The sequence below is a fragment of the Bufo bufo genome, chromosome 9, assembly GCF_905171765.1.
Source record: "Bufo bufo chromosome 9, aBufBuf1.1, whole genome shotgun sequence".
In the NCBI taxonomy this organism is placed as follows: domain Eukaryota; kingdom Metazoa; phylum Chordata; class Amphibia; order Anura; family Bufonidae; genus Bufo; species Bufo bufo.
In genome coordinates, this window is record NC_053397.1 from 176,880,454 (window position 1) to 176,898,419 (window position 17,966).

Here is a 17,966-nt window from a genome sequence, read left to right on the forward strand (position 1 = left end):
ACGTGAGCATTGTCAGCAACATTCTAATCAGCTGGAAGGTCCAGGAGTTTCTGGAAATCACCCTTTTAAGGCGTTGTCCAGCTTTTTGGAAATTTTTTATTTTTAATAGCAGATTGCTCTACCTGTTGAAAAAAATCATACTGACCTGCTCGCTGCTACTTTCTTATAGCTACCTTCTGGGGTCTTCTGCTTTCCATCATGTAGGACACATTGTGGGCATTCTGGACGAACTGAGTCACGTGAACTGTTGCAGCAGACTGGCCTCGGTTGCGATGTATCCACAGGTGACCTGTGAACCAGCAGTTAGGTGTCACTTGGGGACACTCCACCGCTATGGCCAGTCATTGGCTGCAACAGAGCACGTAACTCCTGAAGTTTACAGACGTAAACCAGAAGACGGTTGAAGGGACCAGGGACCCGGGGAGTGGTGGGGTAGCAGGTCAGTATGATTTTTTTAACCAGTAAAGCACATTACTAAAAATGTCCAAAAAGATGGACAACTCCTTTAAATTAAAACATAGTGATGTTGACATATTATGCATTTACTTTGTTATATACCAAATACTATCCATGGACTTCAGCCTCAATTAAAAGTAAAAAATGGACAAGGACGACCTGTCGATTCATACAGCGCTTTATTCATCATTTTGCACTTTACACATCAAGTAGAACTAGACCAATATATACTTATAATTCACTTTAAGACTGGAGCTACACGGCAACATGAAGATCACAACGTTGCACTGTGACATTGCACCTATTGGGGTTGAGGCACGACACACGACATGAAGCGACTGGAACATTACAGTCGCAAAAAATCCAACATTGTGGATTTTTGGTTGTAGGTCACATGTCACATGGGCCTTTGCCATCATAGACCGCAATGCAAGTAGTACGCGACTGCAATTTGCCTGCAACATTTCTATGGTTTGATTTTTAGAGCCAAATTGCAGCTCAATAATAGTTGTGCACCAGCAAGTGGTGGACAAGTCGCAAAAGTGTTTTTGGTCAAGCAACTTTCCTGAGACTGGCTTTCCCACGACACTCCATATAGTCCCAGCATCACTGCGCCCAGCACCTTACGATATTACCTTAGGTGGTTAACAGCGTCCTATCAGTTGCATACAGCTCAGATGCCTATTGCCTGCCTCCTGCGAAAAAGCAACCTTTTCTTTGTGTTGCAGATGCAAATAGCCACAAGGAGGCAGCATAATGAAAAGAAAATCCCATTACATATCATGCATGTCCTACTATGCCTCATCTTATTTTTATTGCTCCCTTGCTTGTGATAAGGGTTTTATAATGTCAATGCACTGCATGCTGTCAATGAATTACTCAAAGGAGCTGTCGAGCTGTTCTGATGAGCAGGTGCTGTCAGCAGTCCAGTTCAGACTGGGCAACAAGCCGAGCCGATGGCGCCTGCAGGGCAGCATTAGAAAGTTTCAAATTCTGCGTAGTAATGTTTCACAACCACGAAAAGTGTGTGACATGAACAATACATGAAAGAATCAAAAGTCAGAATGGATCACAGCATACTGTACCTCCCAAGCAAACATGAGCGAGCGTACCAATCAAATGAGTTCATAAATCAGCCTGATTGAGCAGCGAGGGGCAGGTCCCGCTGCTCTATAGATTCCCCCCTCCCCCTTCATTAACAGAGTCAGAAAGCCTCTGCGCTTGCGCTGCTACTCAGAACAACAAGATGTCTGGCCCTGTCATTCAAGGAGAAGCGGGAGCCTCTTGAACGTGGACAAGCCCCTCGCTGCTCAAGCAGGCTGATTTATGAAAGCATTTGAGTCATATGAATGAATTTACTCATCTCTCGTCGCAATGATCCTTCTTTAGGTGCCCCTAAGACCCTCTGTCTCTCTTTGCTTCTTAAGTGATATGTCAGAAGTTTTGATAGGCAGGGATCTGGATGCTGAGACCCTACTGATCTCTAATACAAAGGGGCAGAAGCACTCACCCAAATGATGGGCTCCTTTGGCTGTGACTGCCTCTAGGGTCACAGCCAAAGGAGTCATGGGGTCACAGACTTTGTTGCAGCCATAATGTAGGTGTTAAAATACATCTATTATGGACTGTGAAACTTTACACACGCACCTTACACGTGCAACTTTTTTTAAATAGCATTTTCCTAAAATACAAAAAATAAAAACACAGTGGTAAATGAAATAAATGGGAGGTATGTCTTAGGTCTAGGGTGAGATAGGGCAACATGGTGTCTCGATAGTTAGCCCTCCCGACGCTGTGGTCCCAAGTTCGAGTCTATGGGGGTCATTTATTAAGACCGGCATTTTAGACGCCAGTCTTAATAACCCCTATAGCTGGCGGTGGATCTGCCGAAGTAATGAAGAGGCGCCAGCAGGCTTAGTAAATGATGAATGAGACAGGCCTGCCGGCCTGTTCCTTCCCCATCCACACACACTTTTTTAGACCTGGAGTGAGTGGGGAAAGGTCACAGATTGTGTTGCGAATAACCTTTGCGCTGCAATCTGTGCCAGAAATACGTCTAATATAGGGGCATTTCTGGAAAGTAAATGACCCCCTATATTTTCTTTCAATGATTGCCTCCCAACGTCCTAATAGGATAAAATGGCTTCTTATAAAATTAGCTGTTGCACATACAGATGTAGCTAAGCTAAAACTGACTCTGATAACACATGGCACAGTGTTAGGGCTCATGTACACGGCCTTTCCTGGCTGTGCCCGTATTGTGGCCCGCAAACAGCGGATCCACAATATGTGGGCACCGGCCGTGTGCACTCCGCATCACAGATGCAGACCCATTCACTGGAATGGGTCCGCAATCCGGAAGGTCGGTGCGGAACGGAGGCACGGAACCCCACGGAAGCACTACAAAGTGCATCCGTGGGGTTTGTCTCAGTGGCTCCGCACAGCAAAAAAATAGAACATGTTCACGGATCACGGGCCCATTCAAGTAGCAAATTTGCGATCTCTAATGAATGGAACAGCCGACATCTCGGTTATCTCGTGACAAAAGCCCTTAAAATCCATTGAAAAGTCAGTTAACATTTTCTTGCCATTCTTTACTTAACGCATTAACCATCAAGTTTAACTCGGCTGCATCTGTACATAAGGCATAGATAAGGCAAGCGAAATAAGGCAAGCGAAGAATAAGTCACGTTTGTTTTTGCCTAGGTCATAAGCTAATTTTACTATTGCTGACAAGGACAAGCATACCTACTGTAAATTATAGCTGAAAAAAGCATTGCTCAGAAATAATGTGGAGGCTGTCTGGGATTAAATGTGAAGAGAAGGGGGCTATCTGTCTATAGGGACTGGTGACACAGACCCCCTGCTCTCTGCGGTGACTACAAATTCCCACAAACATTGGAATGACAGATCTTTTCAGTGGTTCACCACTGATGTCTCCCGTTTGCCAAATTCAACAATGGAATCTCAAAAATATGTCTCTTCTAGGCTAATTGCATTCATTTTTGCGACTTTACTGGCTGAATTCTTCTTGTGTACCCAATGTTTTAATGTTTCGTTTCAGTTCACAACAACTTTCCTTATTGTGAAACCTCCCAGTGGAATTTTGGTTTGAAAAGAATAATGATCCAGAATATTTCTCTGTTCCCCTAAATTATAAAGCAAACACTGAAATAAGGGGCATTTTGTGGTTTGCCCCGGTCAACTTAAAAATAGCAAACAAGTCAAATAAGGTAGCAATGTATCGAGCGATGTAATCTTCTGTCGGAGAAGACTTTAAAATACAATGTACTTTTTACTTGAAACTACTATTTTTATGTTTCAAAATAGCGTTAAAGGGCTTTTATGGCCTAGGAGCTGACAACCCCAGTGATTGGAAGGTTTGACCCATTAAAAAAAAAAACACTCACCTGTCTGCAGTCCCGCCATTCCAGCACTGCTGCCCAATTCCTGGCAGCTTCTGGTCCTGGCCGAAAATGGCTTGGTAACTGCTGAGGCGAATTCTTGGCCTCAGTATTCACATGTGCTTGAACAGCATTTTACCATCATATCACTAGCCAGTGATTGGGCACAGTGATCACAGGACCAAGCCCCTTCCAGTGCTGGTGGGACCGGAAGCAGCCGGGAACAAAACAGTAAAGTTGGAATGGCGGGACTGTGTACGGGTGAGTGGGTTTTATTTTTTAATGGAGCGCACCCTTCTACCACTGGGGCTGTCGGCTCCTAGGCTGGACAACCCCTTTAAGGTTATTTTGGAGTGCACACCGAGCAGGGAGAGCCCTAGAGAGACAAGGTAAAATGGCATTACTTCATGCCTTAATCGTTCTCTGAAAGCATCAGAGTCTAGAACCTAAAAAATTAAAAGGAAACAAAAGAAACGTGGAAAAAAGGCATCACTAACAACTGGATAACATTAAATTATCAAGTGATCCACAAATGTCAATGAGGAGAATTTTCCAAGTCCTGCACTCTAGAATTCTGGCTTCAAAAAGTCAGAAAATATAGCTGTTGCAACTTTTTTGTCTTATTTGTGAAAAACCACTCGCTCCACTCTTAAAACCAGTGACTCTTTGAAAAGTACAGTAACCCGCTTGTTCGCTGCTAATGGGTCAATGCTATGGTTCACTGCTAAGCTGTCAAAATGTTTACTGAGATGTTAACTATGCACTTTCAGTGGTACAAATGGTTAATATGACTTTACCATGCACTATGTATTCCAAAAGACTTGTATGGGTAGAAAAGAGTTAACTGGTAGTCCTTAGTAATAGTTGCTGGATGGTGGGCTGGCCCCACTTCCCCTGGCTGCTAGGGAATTCCTGGCAGGAAGTTTAATAATCAAGATGTACATGCTGCCACTGGAGTGTAAGCCAGATGAGCTGGAGCAGGAGAAAAGAATACTTCTCCAAGGAGACACCATTCCTGTGAGTGAGCTGCCAAAAAATACACTTTGCTAAGAACCATGCTCTGAGGGAAATAAGCACTGAATTATTTTAGAAGGTTAAGGACCATTTAAAGGACAGTGCTAAAATAAAGATGGTAAAGGTATGGCATACAGCTATAGACTTTACTGCACGTGGTTTAGATTATATTGCTTCTGGCATCCACCACACTATTGAGGTGGACTTGCTATCTCACCTAGAACTGCACCAAGCAGTTGAGCATTGCAGAGGAATATTAAGAGATTGTACACCTTTGATCAATTGGGAAGATTGCTAGTATCTATAGAAAGAGACTCAGGGAGGACTGTCATAATAGTCATCTCCTGTCTCCAGCCTTTGAAAAATGTCTACTCTGTGAAAAACTTGAAAACTGTGCCTACTGTTTGTATCTCCACTGTCACATTCATCGTCTATTCAGTAGAGGACAAACTGTATTTTTAATATAACTAAGCTGGCCTGTTTATTGGTCTCCAACTCCGATCTGGGGCCTTGTTCTCCTGGCTTGCACCCCACTGCTCATTCCAACATCAAGAGAACCCTACCCACCACCAGGCAGGAGACCCCAAAGTTCAGGGTGAAGGGTTGTGCCCCTCTCGATTTATTTGCATGCATGGCCTGGGGGAGAGCTGAAGTAGGGATTAGTCACAGTGAGGACTAAACCATCCTCATTGCCGCCACCACTACTCCCATCCTGCTCTTCAGCCCAGTATCTACACCACTCCCCCACCTCTGCCGTGGGCTGGTGTGCTTTAAAAGCACCAAAAATTGTCTCAATCTTACTCCAGTAAAGGGATGACATGGAAAGTGGAGTATCATCTCAAAACAAGTGTAAGAATTAAAGGGGTTGGCCTCTAATTATTGCATGTGCTGGAAATGGCATGTGCATGCAGCTAGTAATAGGCAATATTAAACCATAGGAGCCAATGACAGATGGTTTAATATGATTAATTTATGTTTACTTGCAGGTCTGCACACCTACTTCCCTTCCCCGTGCTCCCATAATGGCTGCTGATGGAGGGTCTCAACCATTAGCAGCCTCCATTCACTTACATTGGTGATGGATTGTAAATTAATGAAGGCTACTGACCAAACTAGATCAGGTCAGATACTTATCTACCAAGGAATGTCTCCTATCTTGTTCGACAATGCTTCTATTAAGTAAGGGAACTCAGACAATGACAAGGGTCTAAAAGCTATTGCTACTGCTATTGCGTTTGGGAAAGGTGGAACATAGAAACATAGCATTAACTACTTGTAGGAGGGTCTTTTGCTGGATTGAAGCTGAATTTAAAGGGGTGAACCCATCCAAATGATTTTCCGATATCCATACCTGTGAGAAAAAAAACCTAGCTCGATTTTGGATCCTAAATGCACTCCAGGCTGAAAGTCTTCTGCTTTGGCCATGCTCATAGATTTTTGTTTCTGAACATCTTACACAGAGTTCTGACCAAAGTGCCATTGGAATCAACATCCATGTGCACACAATTCGTTTTTTTCCTTTCCAGTATTGAGATCTGTCATACAATCAGTTTTGTCCCCATTCATTGTCAATGGGGAGAAAACTGAACGGAATGGAGTGCAGTTCCGTTTCATTGCATTCCCATGCCCATGCAAGCAGCGTTTTTGAGTGTGTCCTGGGATGCGGAGCAAGACGGATCCGTCATGAAACACAATGTAAGGTAATGGTGCTGGATCTGTTTTCTTGGACACAAAAGAAAACGGATCTGTCGCCTATTGACTTACAATGGTTTTAGTGCTGGACCCGTCATGGCTATTTTAGCCATAGTACAACCGGATCCGTTCATAACAGATGCAGCCGGTTGTATTATCCTACTGGAAGCGTTTTTGCTGATCCATGACAGATCCAGCAAAAACCCAGATGGGAAAGTAGCCCAAGAAGTAAGTCATAAATTCAGTTTCATGGCATGAGAAAAAATGTGGGATAATTAAAAAGGCTTGCACAGTGCAGACCTGCAGTTATCATCATCAGACCATCAGAACTGCCATATTTATTTTACTTCACAAAAAGTATTTAGAGTCAAAATCACTTGCCTCTCCAGGGGAATGGTACTTCATCACACAAAAATAAAAAAATAAAAAAATAAGAAAATTTCTGCACCGTGTGCTTATCTTGAAAAATCTCATCTACTTAGCAGGTACTGTATCACTGCTGCACATGTTCTGCATAAACATCCACAAGAAAAATCTGCACGTAATATGCACCGTATTTATATACTCTAAACAGTTCAGGAGATGGCAGGCCCAGATTGTCAGGTGCCTCTGACCATAAAGTAGACCACACCTTAAAGAGAACGTGTCACTATAATATGCAGTGCAATCTGCAGGCAGCATGTTATAAGAGCAGGAGGAGCTGAGCAGATTGATGTATAGTTTTGTGGGAAAAGATTCAGTAAAATTTGTGATTTATACATTTATATCTCTGCTCTTTCTGAGTTCAGTTGTACATGGGGGAGGTGTTATCAGTGATTGATAGAATTCTTTGTGTAAGTGTGTATATAGAGATAGCAGTCAGTCACTGATAAGATAGTCCACCTGTACAAATGAATTTATATATAAACACATGTCAATTACAGAAATAAAAAAAAAGAACTGATTTGTTACGTTGAGCGATATGAATGGTATACTAAGAGGCAGCCTCTGAGAATGAGACTGTGCGCAGGCGCGATGCGATCCCGGCCAGTGAGGGTGCCGGGCGCATGCGCTGAAGATGGCCGGGGACACTAGTAGCCGCCTAGCAAAGTGAATATTGATGAGCTGGGCGGCGCTTCAAACGGCAGTTGTGGCGAGGCTGGCTGGGCGCAAGCTGAGGTGAAACACCGCCCCTTGGGCAGATTGAACCCGATTCCAGCAGGTTATAAAACTTCACATTACTGTATTTATAAGGTGGACAGGGGGGATACTTAGATGATTCTTATACACTTTATAAGACCTGTACGGTCATATATATACCTTAATATGCTTTTTGGCACTGTCCGTGTCCCTTTAATTTCCAAATGAAATGCAAAATGTATTTTCATCTGAAAACAAGACTTTGGACCACTGAGCAACAGTCCAGTCCTTTTTCTCCTTAGCTCAGGTAAGATGCTTCTGATGTTGTCTCTTGTTCATGAGTGGCTTGACACAAGAAATGTGACAGTTGTAGCTCTTGTCCTGTATACGTCTGTGTGTGAAGCACTGACTCCATCTGAAGTCCACACCATGTAAATCTCCCTCAAATTCTTGAATGGCCTTTTCTTGACAATCCTGTCAAGGCTGCAGTTATCCCTGTTGCTTGTGCACCTTTTTCTACTACATTGTTTCCTTCCACTCAACTCTCCATTAATATGTTTGGATACAGCACTTTATGAACAGTCAACTTCTTTAGCAATTACCTTTTGTCGCTTACCCTCCTTGTGGATTGTGTAAAAGACTGTCTTCTGGACAACTGTCAAGTCAGCAGTCTTCCACATGATTGTGTAGCCTACTGAACCAGACTGAGGGACCATTTAAAGGCTTAAGAAACCTTTGCAGGTGTTGTGTTGATTATCTGATTAGGGTGTGACACCATGAGTCTACAATATTGAACTTTTGCACAATATTCTAATTGTCTTAGAAACTGACTATTGGGTTTTCATAGCTGTAAGCCATAATCATCAACATTAAAAGAACTAAACACTTGAAAATTGATTACTCTGTGTGTAATGAATCTACAGAATATGAATTTCACTTTTCGAATTAAATCACTGAAATAAATTAACTTTTCGATGATATCCTAATTTATTGATATGCACCTGTATGTCATACTTACCAACATTTTGCTGGGACAGTCCCATGAATTAGGTCATAAGAGAAGTGAGGCTTATGCAGACCTTTCCCAAAAGTGGTTCTTTTAGGGGCATCCCAATTCATTTAGGACCATTCTTTAGGGGTGGGGGCTTAAATGTTTTCATTTTTATTTTTAAAATATTGGTAAGTATTATATATAACTATAAACTAAATGTTGCAAGCACAGCATGAACCAGTTATTGGACTGGGCATTATTCCATTTCTATGTACTTTTCTCCAAACTTTTAAAACTTTTTTTTGCAGATGAGAAACTTTCGGTTTAGAACATTTCGAAGTTTTTTTTTTTCAAAGTCAATCGTTCAAGTCAAGGGCAAGAATGAATTGAGATGACATTTTAGTGGTTTGCTGTACACACATACAGTAGTAAAAATCAGTAGCAGCCATAACCACAATGTGGAATTAGTATTTCAGGATAGAGAGCCACAATAATTCTGCTGTGAAAACAGTTTTCTCATAAAAATGTAGATGGTCAAAACATTTTATATGTGAGATGACTAAGGTGAGTATACAGAATTTCAGATTACAGGTGGATTTTACTAACCAGACACCACTATGCCTGAAACATGAGAACAAAAATGGTAGTTTCGGTAAACCAGTTACTGAATTATAAAATATTCAGAAAATATGCAGACACATATACATCACATGGACAAAAGTATGGAGATGCCTACACATTTGGACCTACAGGAGCTTTTATGACAACCCATGCTAAATACATAAGCATTAATATGGAGTTCTCACCTTTGCAGCTAAAACAGCTTTCATTGTTTTGGGAAAACTATAAGATTTTGGAGTTTGTCTGAGGGACTTTGTGTGAGCATTTGTGAGGTCAGACATTAATGCTGGATGAGATGGACATGCTCACAATCTCCATTCTAGTTCATCTCAAAGGTGTTGGATGAGCTTGAAGTCAGTGCTCTGTGAGGGCCAGTGAAGTTCCTGCACACTAAACTCACAGTCACAGTCGCTGTAACCCCCACCCACTCTTTTGAATGTCTGGCAGCCCAACTTTCAGCTGAGAAAAACATACTGCTTGTCTACCGCCCCCCTGGTGATGGCTCAGCCTTTCTTAAAGAATTAGCAGAACTTGTATCTTGCATAACACTGAAACACCCTAGGTGGATAATTCTGGGCGACATTAATGCATGGGTGGATACACATTCCTCTCAGTTAGGAAGAGAGCTATTTCTTTCTATGAATGAACTGGGCTTCTCTTAAGCTATCAACCTCCCCACCCACAAAAAAGGCCACACTTTGGACCTCATATTCCATTCAGAACCTTTAATATCCAATGTGGAAATTGATCCAGTAGTTTGGTCAGACCACCATACAATCCACTTCTCCCTTACAGCACCAGCTAAAAAACACCAAGTAAAAGAACTAATAAGATACCGTTCCTTAAAAGGTCTGTCACCCCAACACCTTCAGAACACCCTCAATCTTGATGAACTGACAGATCACAACTTAGGCCTTGAATCCATGGTCCTCAAATATAACCACTATGTCTCGGCTGCTTTTGACTCCATAGCTCACTTACGCATTAAACGTTCCGCACCATTACATCACACTCGCTGGTTTGACAACTATTTAAAGGAACTGAAGAAAGAGGGGCGCAGACTGGAACAAAAATGGCGCAAACATCCGTCCTCCGAAGACAAACATTCCCTAATTGCGTACCTGAAAAAATATCAAACACTGATCAACAAGAAAAAGTCCTTATTCCTGTCTCAGGAGATTTAAAATGCAACCAACAGACCTTCCCAGCTTTTCCGCACAGTCAGAAACCTCTGCAACCCATCGTGCTGGAAATCCAGCATCAGACCTTCACAAGACCTGTGTGAGAAATTTGCCCACTTCTTCTCAGACAAAGTCTCCTCCATACGATCTGCCGTTCAATTCACAGCACCAGAAACCAAAGCAGAGCCATCTAATGGATGTAAAAATAGCCTACCACCATGGTCTGATTTCAAGGTAATTACTGAAGAAGATATCCTAGATATCCTATTAAACCTTCGCCAAACTACCTGCGAACTAGACCCTGGCCCAACTAAGTTCATGTGAAAATTCCCTGAGCTATTTAGACCAGCATTCCACAAAATAAACAACTGTTCCTTACAAGAAGGCAGGTTTCCCACCTGTCTGAAAGAAGCAATCGTCAGACCACTACTCAAGAAACCATCCTTAGTTCCAGATGCTCTAAACAGCTACAGACCTGTCTCCAACCTCCCTTTTCTGGGGAAAGTTATTGAAAAAGCTGTCTATCTCCAACTTGAAGTCAGGTTCTCAAGGAACAGCATCCTTGACCCTCTTCAATCTGGCTTCAGAAAACACCACAACTGTGAAACAGTCCTCACCCAGATCTGCAATGATCTGCTCGTGGCAAGTCTCATGGCTCTGTCTCAGAAGTCAATGTTCCATCCTGATTTTGCTCGACCACTCAGCGGCTTTTGACACAGTTGATCACGAAATCTTGCTTAACAGGCTACAAGAGTACTGTGGCATAGATGGCTTAGTTCCTAAGTGGTTCAACTCCTTCCTGGCTGGCAGAACTCAAAGGGTATCCTTGGGGCCCTTCCTCTCCAACCCTATACCACTAAAATACGGTGTACCCCAGGGCGCGATACTATCCCCTTTACTGTTCACTATATACATGCTGCCACTTGGAAAAATTGTACAAAAATATGGCCTGACCTATCACTGCTATGCGGATGACACCCAGCTATATTTATCTTTCAAACCTGGCGTCACAGACCCTACCCCACAAATAAATGCGTGCTTAGCTGAGCTTCGGGAGTGGATGAATGATAACTGGCTAAAACTAAATGCTGACAAAACTGAGGTTCTTGTTATCGGAGGTCAGCGCTCGACAGCAAAGCAGCTCCAGTCACAGCCAGCACCACTAAGGATAGGGAGCTCTGACCTGATCAAATCAGACTTTGTGCGCAGCTTGGGCATCTTGATTGATGGGGAATTAAGCTTTAGGAATCAAATCTCAGCTGTTGTGAAACTTTCCTTCTTTCACCTAAGGAACATTGAAAAAATTAAACACCTCATACCTTATTCATGCGTTCATCACATCACGGTTGGACTACTGCAATGTTCTCTATACAGGCCTTCCAAACAAAGACCTGCATCACCTGCAATTAGTACAGAATGCCGCTGCAAGGCTGTTAACAAGCCAACCCCGCCATTGCCACATAACACCAACCCTTCGCTCACTACACTGGCTACCGATAAAATGGAGAATTCTGTTTAAGATTGGCTTATTGACATTCAAATCCTTGCACAATCAAGGCCTTGGATACCTGAAGGACTTGTTGCAACTGCATCACACCCCCAAAATCTTAGATCAAAAGGATCTAATAACTTGATCACCCCCAGAGTCCACCTCAAAACCTTTGGAGACAGAGCCTTCTGTCATGCTGCCCCTACACTTTGGAACTCCCTGCCACACCCAATTAGGACATCCCCATCCCTGGAAGCATTTAAGTCCAAACTGAAAAGCCATCTGTTTAGTCTGGCATTTATGAACACCTGACTATTTCCTCTGTAGCACAGTCCAGCCTGCAACCCTGTATTGATCTGAGACATATCTATGCGCTTTGAGTCCTATGGGAGAAAAGCGCTTTACAAATGTTATTGTTGTTATTATTATTGTTATGATGGAGTATCTAGGAGGGAAAATATTTCACAAATTACTTGTTCCAACAATGGCATCCTATTACAGGACCACACTCAAATTCAGTGAGCTCTTTAGAACAAGCGATTCTTTCACAAATGTTTGTAAAGGCTGACTGCATGACTGTGGCAATGGGACTGATTGCAATGATTAAGAGGTATGTTCGAGTAGTTTTCTCCCAGCCAAAATAATTATGACCTTCCCCCCAAAACCACTTTCATGCATTTCCTGCAATAAGCATCTGCCTTTGAATCCAAGTTTGTCTCAGGACTCTCCACTAAAAGGCTATGTTCACACGACCATAAGCCCCAAATGCAATGCAAACCTAGAGCAAGGTAAAGAGACGAGGTGTATGTGCTGAAGCCCTGGAGGGTGCATAGTAAAATCAGGTCCCACCTCTGTGACCTGCTCCTCTCTCCATAACGGGGCCACAAAGTGTACGGAGAGCAAGACGATCATACACCACCACCTTCCATTTACCACTACGGGACTTTCAGAAATAGCCGAGCACTAGCTTGGCAATTTTCGTAAGTCTCATAGTGTTAATTGGAAGGGTGGCCACACTTGTGCAGCTTGCTCTCCACTCACTACTATGAGATGTCTGAAAATAGCCAGTGTGCTTGCTTGGCTGATTCCTGGAGAGGTAAGGGTACTGCCAGTTGAGTAGCCGCTTGTGGGATAATTTGCCTTACCACAGGTCTTATTTTTTTATGTTAACCAGAAAGCTAAAGTACCAGGAAAATTCACAGTTCAAACAACCAGTAGCAGACAAAAATGCACCCTAAACGCATGATTATGCATGCGGTAACCGACCGCATGTGTTTTCTAACTGCATCATGACCGCATCACGACAGTGCCGTGTGGCCATAACCTTAGGATCATGCATTTCAATTGCCCAGTCCTTTTGTTCTCGAGTAGATACACCACTGTCAGAGGTTTTTGGCAGTGGCTTTCTCCCTTCTCCCCATTAACTGTGCCCAGAGCAAGTATATGTATAGGAGGAGTATGAGAGATACCTGTTGTCTGATAGCTATGTCATGTATAAAGGGGTTGTCTCACTTCAGTAAATGGCATTTATTATGTAGGGGAAGTTAATACAAGGCACTTACTAATGTATTGTGATTGTCCATATTGCCTCCTTTGCTGGCTGGATTTATTTTTCCATCACATTATACACTACTGCTATCTAGAGGTTACGACCACCCTATAATCCAGCAGCAGTGGCCATGCTCGCATGCTATATGAAAATGCAATGGTCTCTCGGGTGGCTGGGACCGTGGTAACATGCATAGGCAGCAACTGTTTCGGCCACCTCGTATCTGCGCTGGTGACCCCGATGTATAATATGATAGAAAAAAGAACGAAGCCAGCAAAGGAGGCAATATGGACAACCACAATACATTAGTAAGTGCCTTGTATTAACTTTGTCTGCATGATAAATGCAATTTGCTGAAGTGACACAACCCCTTTAAATTCACAACTAAGTATTGTAGTGCCAGATTACTCAATGTCACACCACTGGGTGGAAAAATGGTCAAAACTCGACCAAAACTGCATTTAAACGCTCTTGGTTTTATCACAGTTTTACCACAATCTCGATTAGGGTTTTCCATAAATAGAGCTGGCGTGCCCAATTATTGGACATCATTTGTATAATTCTGCCCCTCCCTTATATATGTACATAAGCTGTTTGCAGAAGATCCTGATTATTATGTGTGTGGTTTCTCATAGGCACAGCTCTAGGAACATTTCCTAGAATTGCTTCCTTAATACAATCTGGAGTTGATGTATTAACAATTTTTTTTCAGACTTCCTGTAAATAAACACTGTAGAAAAATAGGTTGTACAAGACTGAGCCATACCTTCCATATTAACAAATGGTGGAGGTGTTGTTTCATAAGTCCCCACTGACATTTTTTCTCAATAACATATTTTCAGAAAATAAAAACCTGTGCACACATTTTATGGAAAACATTCTGAAGAATAAATATTATAACATAGGTCACGTCAAGAATACATTTTGATGTCTATGCTGAATTCCAGAGCCATCATATAGACATATGAGTAGAGAACATCAGTGGATGTCTGCGGCCGGAACTTCATCAATACCTCAAATCAGGGGTGTCAAACTCATTTTTGCCGAGGGCCACATCAGCCTTATGGTTGTTTTCAAAGGGCCATTAGTAATTCTGTATAAATGTAACTTCGCCAGTTAGAAGTAGCTACATTTATTGCCCATTGAAGGCAACAATAAGGCTGATGTTAACATATTGTTAAATAACACAAAACATAATATAATTATATATGTATAATATAATTATATATGTACAGCTGGTATAAGTTATACATCTTCTTGTATATATGATATAGACGACCATAACCTGGGCACCACCTATAATACAGGAGATACCCAGGTTATACCAGCATGGTCCATATCACTACAAGAAGATGTATAAATTATTCCAGCTGTACATATATAATTATATACAGGAGATGCCCAGGTTATACTAGCATGGTCCATATCACTACAAGAAGATTTATAACTTATTCCAGCTGTACATATATAAGTATATACAGGAGATACCCAGGTTATACCAGCATGCTCCATATCACTACAATATATATAACTTATTCCAGCTGTACATATATAAGTATATACAGGAGATACCCAGGTTATACCAGCATGCTCCATATCACTACAATATATATAACTTATTCCAGCTGTACATATATAAGTATATACAGGAGATACCCAGGTTATACCAGCATGGTCCATATCACTACAAGAAGATATATAACTTATTCCAGCTCTACATATATAAGTATATACAGGAGATACCCAGGTTATACCAGCATGGTCTATATCACTACAAGAAGATATATAACTTATTCCTGCTGTACATATATAATTATATACAGGAGATGCCCAGGTTATACCAGCATGGTCCATATCACTACAAGAAGATATATAACTTATTCCAGCTGTACATATATAATTATATACAGGAGATGTCCAGGTTACACCAGCATGGTCCATATCACTACAAGAAGATATATAACTTATTCCAGCTGTACATATATAATTATATACAGGAGATGCCCAGGTTATACCAGCATGGTCTACATCAGAATGTACAAGAAGAAGCAACATACGAGGCAGCAGCAGCATGGTAATGCGGGGAACGTGGCACCCCTTTGAGCCCCGCACAGAACGTCCTGACACAAGCATCAAGACTTTCTGAAGCGCTGTTGCACTATGGCTGTGAGGGACAAGTATAGGCACTGCCATTGCGGTGAGCGGTACTAACTACTCACACATATTACAGGCCTCACCGGCGGGCCACAAGAAAAAAGTCAACAGGCCGGATTTGCCCCATGGGCCTTGTGTTTGACACATGTGCCTCAAATGTGAGTCACAGGCGCATGATAAGTGAACATTTTTCTTCGGTAATGAAGGAACCAGAAGCATCTACACAGCATCATGGAGGACCAAGTTCATGATATGTCAGAGGATGCATTTTGTGGAATGTATCTTCTATAACTAAATTGAATCCCTAATACCCTCCCCAATAATGTATAGAGTATCTAATAGTAGTAACTAAGATACCTTTATAGAAATGTAAAATGTTCTTTATGTTCATACACCTTTAGAAAATATACAAATTATAATGCTCAAATTATAGTTGACTGTTTGCTGCATGACTCCGAAAAAAAATAAAAGACAAGATGCTCTCACCCATTTCCCTCTGCTCCTGGGTACCTGCTGGTCTCTACTTCCTTGTCCTGGCTCGACACCCAGAAAATGTCTGGGGACACCTGCTCAGCCAATCAATGGTTGAGGCATGTCGCTGCTGCTGCAGCCAGTCATTGGCCTAGTAGGTTTCTCCAGGCATTTCCTGTGTCTAAAAATGGGACCAGGAAGCAGAGACCAGCAGAGGAGAGATCAGCATCGGAAAGGCGGTAGAGCAGAATTGGCGAGGGGAAGTATTCCTTCTTATTTTTATATTATCTCTTTTAAACAATCCTCCACACTGGACTCTATTGGCCACTATCATGAGAATAGAGTTACAAATTACAACCATTAATGTGTTCATAGATAGGTGAAGATATTTCCAAGCTTTTAGGTTTTGGGTATGTTTTAACAATATGACTCTTTTCAGACCAATGGAATAGTTTTTGAAAGTATATAAAAAAGATTTTTATTCACAAGGTCACTTTAATATCGTAAAAAATACCTTTTCTTGTGTGATCCAAATCAACAATTTCTTAGCTACGTATGTTTTTGCTAATATTATATGTTTTCCATGATAAGATATTTTTTCTTACATGTTATCAGTTGAACATTCAATACGGAATAAATATCCAATTCAACATCTGTAGCCTGGCAAAGAGTTCAGGAAGGGGGGATCTACTGTTTAGGATGCATCCCCTCCCCCTCCCCTTCACAAACACCATACAGCACAGTTCCGAACTTTTAGTAACGGCTGTGATTGGTATTGCAGCTCAGTCCTATTGAAGAGTCAAATGCTAATGATCTAATATTGTTGGCCTATTTAAAGGTATTCCTTTTTTGGGCTACTTCACATGTGAACAATTGGTCGTGTGATGGCTGTTTTCAAAATAAATTATGAAGCTATTCACATGGCTTTTTTAAAATGATCAATGAGTAGAAAAATAGAAAAAAATAGAACGTCATTGAAATGAATGGGCTTGTTTTTAACAACTGTTTAGACAGTTACACAGTGTAAAAAAGGTCCATTCAGGGGTTAAATTAAAATAAATGATAATCATATTATATACTGCACTGCAGATGGGCATTATGTATACGGAGAGCACTGCAGTGACTCTGATAAAAAAATAAAAAATAAAGCTTATGAAATGCATCAGTTTTTAATGGCCATTAAAAACTGGTGCAAAACGGCCATTAAAATGGATAAATAGCCAGAAAACCGATGCACACACTGATGCAAAATGGCCAAAAAAACCTGATAGTGTATCTATTTTTAGCAGTCGTTATTTTTCCTTGTCATGTGAATGTAGCCTTAAAGAACTTGATAACTCCTTTAACCCTTTCATGACCAAGGGTCATTGATGCCCCAGTGTCCAGGTCAAAATTTACAAATCTGACATGCGTCACTTTATGTGGTAATAGCTTTGGAACACTTTTACTTATCCACGCCATTCTGAGATTGTTTTCTCGTGACACATTGTACTTCATGATAGTCATATATTTGAGTCAATATATTTCACCTTTATTTATGAAAAAATCCCAAATTTACCAAAAATTTTGAAAAATTCACAATTTTCCAAATTTCAATTTCTCTGCTTCTAAAACAGAAAGTCATACCTAATAAAATATTTATTACTTAACATTCCCCACATGTCTACTTTATGTTTGCATCATTTTGGAAATGTCATTTTATTTTTTTAGGACGTTAGATGGCTTAGAAGTTTAGAAGCCATTCTTACAATTTTTAAGAAAATTTCCAAAACCCACTTTTTAAGGACCAGTTCAGGTCTGAAGTCCCTTTGTGGGGCTTACATAG